The following is an 8,232-nucleotide window of genomic DNA, read 5'->3' as shown; positions in this document are numbered from 1 at the left end:
TTCAGAAGTTCAATCTCTGAATTATGAACACAGGAGATGACTGATAAAGATAGGATCCCGGAGTGCTAGTACTGCTATGATGACTGGGGTTTGTGCAACGGGTTTCCTCACCTGCAAAATGATATGTTCTTCACCGTGAAGCTGGAACAGGCCTTTGATGTTTGTACGGTACGCAACGGCAAGCATTTCATGATAATTAATCATCACTTGTACTTCTTTGGTTCAACATGTAATTTATGGATTTTTTCCATTCGATTACTATATCTCATGCCATGCAAGACCGTATGTCTTGCAGAAGCTCAGTTTCGAAGACTTTGAGAATATGGAAACGAGGAGGGCTCACTTAAGAACTAAACATGGTGATGCATTTCTGGTTAAGCTTTACAATGTGGTCAATCGCTCCCATTTCGGTTGCTCTAATTTGGAAACTCTCTGCAAGGAATATGGATTTGAGGAGTGTATGGAAATAACATTTGATATTCATACCGAAGAAGAAGATGATGATAGTATCCACATGTGGGTGGATGTGGATATGCCTCCAGCTTTGCCTAAATGTGAGTTTGTCAAACTAATTTGTTAAGTTAAGTAATTTATATTGTTAATTTAAAGATATTGGTGTTTATCATTACTAAAATTATTTATTTCTAATTATCAGCTTATTTCTTATCTTCAAAAAATACTTGGAAGGTTATAGACATGACATACTACAACTATGACTCCGAGCTTAATTGTGAGGAGAAAGGTCATCTTGTCTCATTCATAGATGATGTTGAGGCCTTTAAAACCAATCACTCAATCAGCCCAAATTTTACTGGATATGTGCCACTAGTCCATAAATTGCTTGATGGTAACTTCACAGCCAAAGACTTGGTAAGATTTTGTTAATCATGGTAACTTCATTGCATACATTCTTCTTATGTAAACTTCATTGCTAACTATATATGTTATTATTATGTTTTTCCACAGAGGCTCCCGAATAGGGATGGCAATGGGTACCCATTACCCGCGTACCATGCGGGTAAATACCCTATTAGGGTAAGGGTATGTGTCAAAAATATACCCATGGGTACATAAATAGGAAATTTAAAAACTCATTGGGTATAGTGGGTACGGGTATGGTTTAGTATAAACCATGCCCATGTACCCATGTACCCCATAATCTAATAAATTGGCATTAAATATTATTTATCCACATATTGAATGTATTATATTATGTACATAAATCCCGCAGCTAGCCCACGAACAAAGCAATGAGCCTACATTCACAATCCCATACGTGATACATATCTAGGTGATTGATGTCCAGATTTGCCTCGTTCCTTATATATGGTTAGATATCGGTGTGATTGATGTCTAGGATTACCTCGTAGGCTCGTAGCAGCCAACTACTTTAATGTGCTGGTATGTACAAATAATTGTTGATGTTTACAAGTATAAGTGTTGTTGTTAATGAGAATGTGCTCCTATTCACGAGTATGTGTTGATGTCATAATGTGTTTTTGTCTATAGATTATTAATTATAAGTTGTTGTTTATGACTATGTAATACTAAAACTGATGTGTTGCAAATATGGGTAATTTTACCCACAGGTACCCATTTACCCTGATGGGTGACGGGTATGGGGACAATTGTACCCATCGATGGGTATGGGTATGTGTAATGGGAAAGGTTTGGGGCGACGGGTAAGGGTATGGGGTGCCTCCACCCGTACCCAAACCCTACTGCTGCCATCCCTACTCCCGAAGGAGGTTGTGCCTGATATGATGTTTACCGAAGGTGATACGCATATGGTTAGCTTACGACCAACTCCTTCTAAGGCTTACCACAGTGCATACTTGATTTCTTCAAACGATGGAAGGCTCAATATCAAAGAATGAAGCAAAGTGATGAATGCGCACACACAACTAATTGGAGAAAACATGAATGTGCGCAGGACACAAGTTGGAGATAGGTTTATCACTTCTCCATTATGGAGATGGACCAGTTTATCTGTTTTATGGTATTTTACCTAGGAAAAGAGTAGGTCCTAGGTATTAAGAACAATTAGTTAGTGTTCATTATCACTATGATGATGATGAAAGTTGTTATTATGTGCTATAATGTGTTGCAGTTCATGATGATGATGAGGAGGAGTTGTGATTACGAGTACTATGATGATGATGAGGAGGAGTTGTTATTATGACCAGTGGCCAAGTTGTTACATGATGTCTCATGGATGAAAATGATGAGGGGTTGTTATATGATAATGATGTATTATGATGATAAGTTGTTAATGATATTATGATGATGATGATGATGATGATGATAATGGTGATGCTGATGAGTTATTATATTTCTTTCACCCAATGATGTAATAACTCATTATGATGTAATAACAATTTCTAAATTGTACTGTATGAAAACTTGTATAATGGTGTATGAATACGACATAAAATAAAAAAGAAATAGAATACGTAATAATAGTAGTAGTGTGTGGTAGAGCAGCGCCTAGTAACTAGCAGTAGCGCATTCTCTAAACCGCGCTACTACTAAGTAGGTATAGCAGTGGCGCGGGAAAACCAACGCTACTGCTACAAGTTAGCTGTAGCGCAATAGCAGTAGCACGGGCACCCGCGCTAATGCTAGCCCAAATACCAGCGCTACTGCTAGGCTTTTCCCTAGTAGTGAGTGGAGAGGGAGAGTGAGGCCATGTGCGCGGGATAGGATAAGGTGGGATTAGCAGTGGCGCGGGCCCGTAGCCCATGCTGCTACTAAGTTGAGCCGCTGAGCTGGGCCCGGGTTGGCCGCATTAGCAACACTCGAGGGGCGACCCGCTGACCCAAAATCAACACTGCTACTACGTACGGGTAGCCCCGGTGAGTAAGGGGGAACCACTTAGCAGTAGCGGGGTGTCGCAACCCCGCGCTACTACTAAACACTTACCTGTAGCACTGGTTCATGTCACGCGTTACTGCATAGCGATGCGCCATAACCCCGTGCTACTATTAAGATCCTACCTATAAGCTTTCTCCTAATAGTGGGTGCTCCCGTCTTGCATCGAATGCCCCCTTCTCTCCTATCCAAAATCGATTGACGTAGCCAGTCAATTAAGTCAGGGTGGTCCAAACAACAAACTATTCAGGTACATTTATTTATTTTATTAAATAAGTTCTTTTATGCCATATATTGTGATTATGAGACTGAAGAAACAAATGACTCACTTGGAACCGGCAAAATCAACCTTGTTGAGCTGCCTCCCGCTCACCGGACGATGAAATTCGAGAGCCATGTCCGCTATCCGCGCCATCTCTCCTTGGATCGAGATCTTGACCGTCCATTTTCATCCAGATCCAACCGTAGGCTGCACCCTCCTTCCCTTGATAAACCCCTCTTCCCCACTCTCGCCACACCAGCCGCCGCCACTACCAGCGCTCTCCTCCACCTCCAACAGCTCCTCCAAGCAACTAATCATGTCCGGGCACGGCAAGGGCGGGAAGGGGCTGGGCAAGGGTGGGGCCAAGCGCCACCGGAAGGTGCCCCGGGACAACATCCAGGGCATCACCAAGCCGGCATCCAGCGGCTGGCGTGGCGGGGCGGCATGAAGCGCATCTCGAGGATCATCTATGAGGAGACCCACGGTGTGCTCAAGATCTTCCTCGAGAACGTCATCCGTGACGCCATCACCTACACCGAGCACGCCCGCCGCAAGACCGTCACCACCATGGACGTCGTCTACGCGCTCAAGAGACAGGGACGCACCCTCTACGGGTTCAGCGGCTAACCTGACCTGCTCCTTCTCCATCTAGTCAACTCTGCTAGCTGCTGCTACTGTTGTGGTGCCATGGTTTCGTTTCTGAGTGCGTGCGTTGTTCCATCGGTCTGTGTATATTTAGTGGCGATTTATGTAAATGCAATATAAATATATAATTGTTGGTTCTTGCAAGAAGTGAATCTGAATTCAATGGAATTGTTGGTTCTTGGCTACATCTCTCGATATGTTTCCATTGAAATCTGTCCACCACCAAATTGCCGCTGCATTCTAGTTTTCAGTTGTCGAATTTTTTGTTTGTTGCCCATGACTCGTCAAGTTTCACCCTGTAACGAGAAGCTGATAGACCTTGGATCAGAGTAGGCTAGTAGATCCGGTAAAGCTACCTTCTCCTGGTGCATATGAGCTCGAGCCGGAGCTGGCCATAATGGAGAGGACGGTGGTGGCGATGGCAGAGAGATGGCGGCGGTGGTGTGCTTTCCGTGAGCACCGCGCTTACCCTAGATTGGTAGGCAGTGTTCAGTGGGGTTTGTGGCAGAAATCAACCTCATGAGTCGTGCCCCGGCCCCCACCTCTGTTATATAGCACGGGCCACAGGGGCCCACCAACCATGGTTTGGTTGGGCGGCCCCAATCAGGGCACGAGTCAGGGGCCCGTTCGACCCGTTGGGTTCGAATGGGAGAGAGATCAACTTAACATTCTCCCCCTTGATCGCAACTTTACTTTTAACCTTATACTTTCTAGTTTATTTGTTTCATCACATATTGGTACATAGAGCATGTTTCATCATCATAGCTTAAATGCCGATAGAATCATATAGCTACAACATACGTTTTGTTCAGAAACAAATTCTGTTCCTTTTGGGCCTATCCAGGAATCATAAGGCTTTCCCTTAAACCCATGCCGGCTAAGTGTTCCATGAACACATTGGGTGGTAAGCCTTTCGTTAGCGGATCTACAAGCATATCTTTTGTCCTTATATGCTCGATATTTATAGTTTGATCCTAGATTTTATCTTTCACAACATAATACCTTATCTCAATTGTTTTGGCGGCATTACTCGAACTTGTTGTTGTGAGTGTAAAATACCTGCGGGCTGGTTGTCGCAGTACATCTTTAGTGGTTTCTGAATATAATCTACCACTTTCAAGTCGGGTATAAATTTCTTTAGCCATATCACCTGCCCCGTGGCCTCGAAGCATGCTATGAATTCTGCATACATCATGGATGATGCAAATATCGACTGTTCAGAGCTTTTCCACGAAATAGCTCCCCCAGCGAGGGTGCATACGTATCCTGACATGGATTTTCTATCATCTTTGTCCCCCACAAAATCTGCATCTGAATACCCTTTTATCTATAGGGAATCAGATCTCATGTATCTTAGCATGTAGTCCTTTGTTCCTTGCGCATAACGCAATGCTTTATTTACCATCTTCCAGTGCTCTATGCCTGGATTCTCTTGATATCTACCGAGTACCCCGGTGATAAAGGCTAAGTCAGGGCGAGTGCACAGTTGTGCATACTGTAAGCTGCCAACTGCCGAAGCATATGGTACTGCTTTCATTTGATCGATCTCGTACTGGTTCTAGGGACATTGGAATTTCCCAAAACTATCGCCCTTAACTATAGGAGCAGGTGTGGCTTTACTCGTATGCATATTATACTTTTTAAGAACCTTTTCTAAATATGCTTTCTGCGATAGTCCTCAGACTCCATTGTTTCTATCTTGGTGAATTTCTATGCCCAAAACATATGATGCTTCACCAAGATCTATTATGTCAAAATTCGAGGATAAGAAGTTCTTTGTTTCTTGTAGTAGACTAACAACACTGCTAGCAAGCAGAATATCATCCACATACAAGATTAGGAAAATGTATTTCCTATTTTTAAACATTGCATAAATGCAGTTATCCTCAATATTTTATTCAAATCCAAAACTTTTAATCGTTTGATTAAACTTTAAATACCACTGTCTAGAGGCTTGCTTTAATCCATAAATGGATTTCTTCAGGCGGCATCCCATATTTTCCTTGCCTTCCATGATAAAACCGTTGGGTTGTTTCATGTAGACATTTTCCTTTAAATCTCCATTGAGAAATGCCGTCTTTACATCCATTTGATGTAACTCTAAATCAAAATGAGCAACTAATGCCATTATGATTCTGAACGAATCCTTGCATGAGACTGGAGAAAATGTCTCATTGTAATCTATCCCTTCTCTTTGAGTAAATCCTTTTGCCACGAGTCGTGCTTTATACTTTTCTACATTCCCTTTAGAGTCATACTTAATTTTGTAGACCCATTTACAGCCTATTGTTTTGGCTTCTTTAGGAATTTCCTCCAAGTCCCAAACATCTTTGGAACTCATCGATTTCATCTCATCTTCCATTGCCTTCATCCACATCGATGAATGGGGGCTTCTCATGGCTTATTCAAATGAGGTGGGATCTTTTTCCATATGAACCATTTCTGTGTTATAAACTTTAAAGTTAGTAGAAATAGCTGACTTTCTTGGTCTTGTAGACCTTCTAAGGGCCTCAGTTACTGGCACATTCTGTGCCTCAACTTCTGGCACTTCTTCTAAAATTTGTTGTTTCACCTCCCTTTCATGCTCAACAACGGGTTTAGTCGGCTCCTGGCGGACAGGTTCCGGGTCTATCCCCATAGTTTTCATGGATGGAGTTGCAACTAGTAGTGAGAAAAATGGCACCTAAATCATCGGATTAGGTGCATGCACCATCTTCTCCTCAAGATCAATTTTCCGAGCTACCAAGCTCCCCTCATCATTTCGTCCTCTAAGAAGACTGCATGTCTCGTTTCTACAAACTTTGTATATCTGTCTGGGCAGTAGAAACAAAAACCCTTTGATCTGTCTGGATAGCCAATGAAGTGGCAACTCACTGTTTTGGGGTCTAACTTTGTAATGTGTGGATTAAACATTTTGGCCTCAGCAGGGCAGCCCCACACCCTGAAGTGTCGTAGGGAGGGAACCCTTCCTGTCCATAGCTCGTAGGGTGTTTTGGGCACCGACTTGCTCGGTACTCTATTGAGAATGTGAATGGCGGTTTTAAGCGCCTCCATCCATAATCCCAATGGCAAGTCGGAATAACTCATCATGCTGCGCACCATATTCGTAAGTGTATGGTTGCGCCTTTCAGCTACTCCATTTTGCTGAGGCTCGCCCGGCATTGAATACTGGGCTACTATGCCAGTCTCCTGCAAGTACTTTGCAAAAGGTCCAGGGACTTGGCCATATGGAGTGTGCCGACTGTAGTATTCTCCCCCACGGTCGGACCTAACTATCTTTCTTCTTTTACCATGTTGATTTTCAACTTCAACTTTGAATATTTTAAATTTATCCAACGCTTCAGATGTTTCTTTGATTGGATAAATATATCCATAGAGAGAGTAATCATCTAAGAATGTTATGAACGAGTCATATCCATCCACACTTTTCACCGGAAATGGTCCACAAATGTCAGTGTGAATGATTTCTAGTGTGCCTGTGCTATGGATTGCACCTTTAGTGCAATCTATGCATTGTTCTAAGTCTGGGAATTCTAACGGAGGAAGAATTTCACTCTTGACTAATCTTTCTATTCTCCCCTAGGAAATATGGCCCAAGCGACAGTGCAATAATTTCGATGAGTCGAATGTTCTCTTTCTTTTCTTTTGTTCTTTATTCGACGCGGAAACATGTTCTTTCACATTGCAAACAGAATAAACTTTTTCACAAAGTGATAACAAATAAAGTTCATCGTGTAGTAAAGCATCCCCCACATAAGCATTATTTAACCATATGGCACACTTGCCATGTCCAAAATAACATTCATAATTATCTTTGTCCAAACAAGAAACACTAATTAAGTTTCTATGACATGATGGAACAAATAAAACATCTCTAAGTAGAAGAATGAATTTGTCAGCTAACTCAAAGGAGATGTCACCGACAGCTTCAACTTCTGTTTCAACTCCGTTTGCCACTTCAATGTGTCTTTCGCTTCTTAGCGTAGTCTGCGTCGAATGGAAACCATGTAAAGAATTTGCAACATGAACAGTTGCTCCTGAATCAATCCACCAAGTGGATTTTGAATACTGTGTATACAAGGATTCATTTACAAATGAAACTATGTTGTTACCTATTTTTGCCAGGACTGACTTCAGCCAAGCAGCGCAATCTTTCTTGTAATGCCTTTTCTGCTTGCAGTAGAGACAAGTGTCTTTGTCCACTAAGAAAGGTTGTTGCCGATGCTGATGCTGATAGGGAGCTTTTCCATGCTTTGAAGGAGAACTTTTGCTGTTTTGATTGTAATTCCTTTTCTTGTGATCCTTCACATAGTTGAGTGAACCACCATGTGAGGCTTTAAGTCTGTCCTCTTCTTGGGCACACATTGCTATTGTCTTTTCAATGTCCCATGTTCCAGGTGACATATTGTAGTTCACAACAAAATTTTCAAACTCCTTTGGCAGTGAAGCCATGA

At 42.3% G+C, this 8,232-nt stretch overlaps 1 pseudogene; it reads left to right on the top strand.

Annotated features, from left to right (window-relative positions):
* The first annotated feature begins 3,449 nt into the window (after positions 1 to 3,449).
* On the top strand, positions 3,450 to 3,760 carry LOC123134076 (histone H4-like; annotated as a pseudogene).
* The last annotated feature ends 4,472 nt before the right edge of the window (positions 3,761 to 8,232 follow it).

This window comes from Triticum aestivum, chromosome 6B, assembly GCF_018294505.1.
Source record: "Triticum aestivum cultivar Chinese Spring chromosome 6B, IWGSC CS RefSeq v2.1, whole genome shotgun sequence".
Lineage (NCBI taxonomy): Eukaryota > Viridiplantae > Streptophyta > Magnoliopsida > Poales > Poaceae > Triticum > Triticum aestivum.
This window is presented reverse-complemented; position numbering and strand designations above follow the sequence as displayed.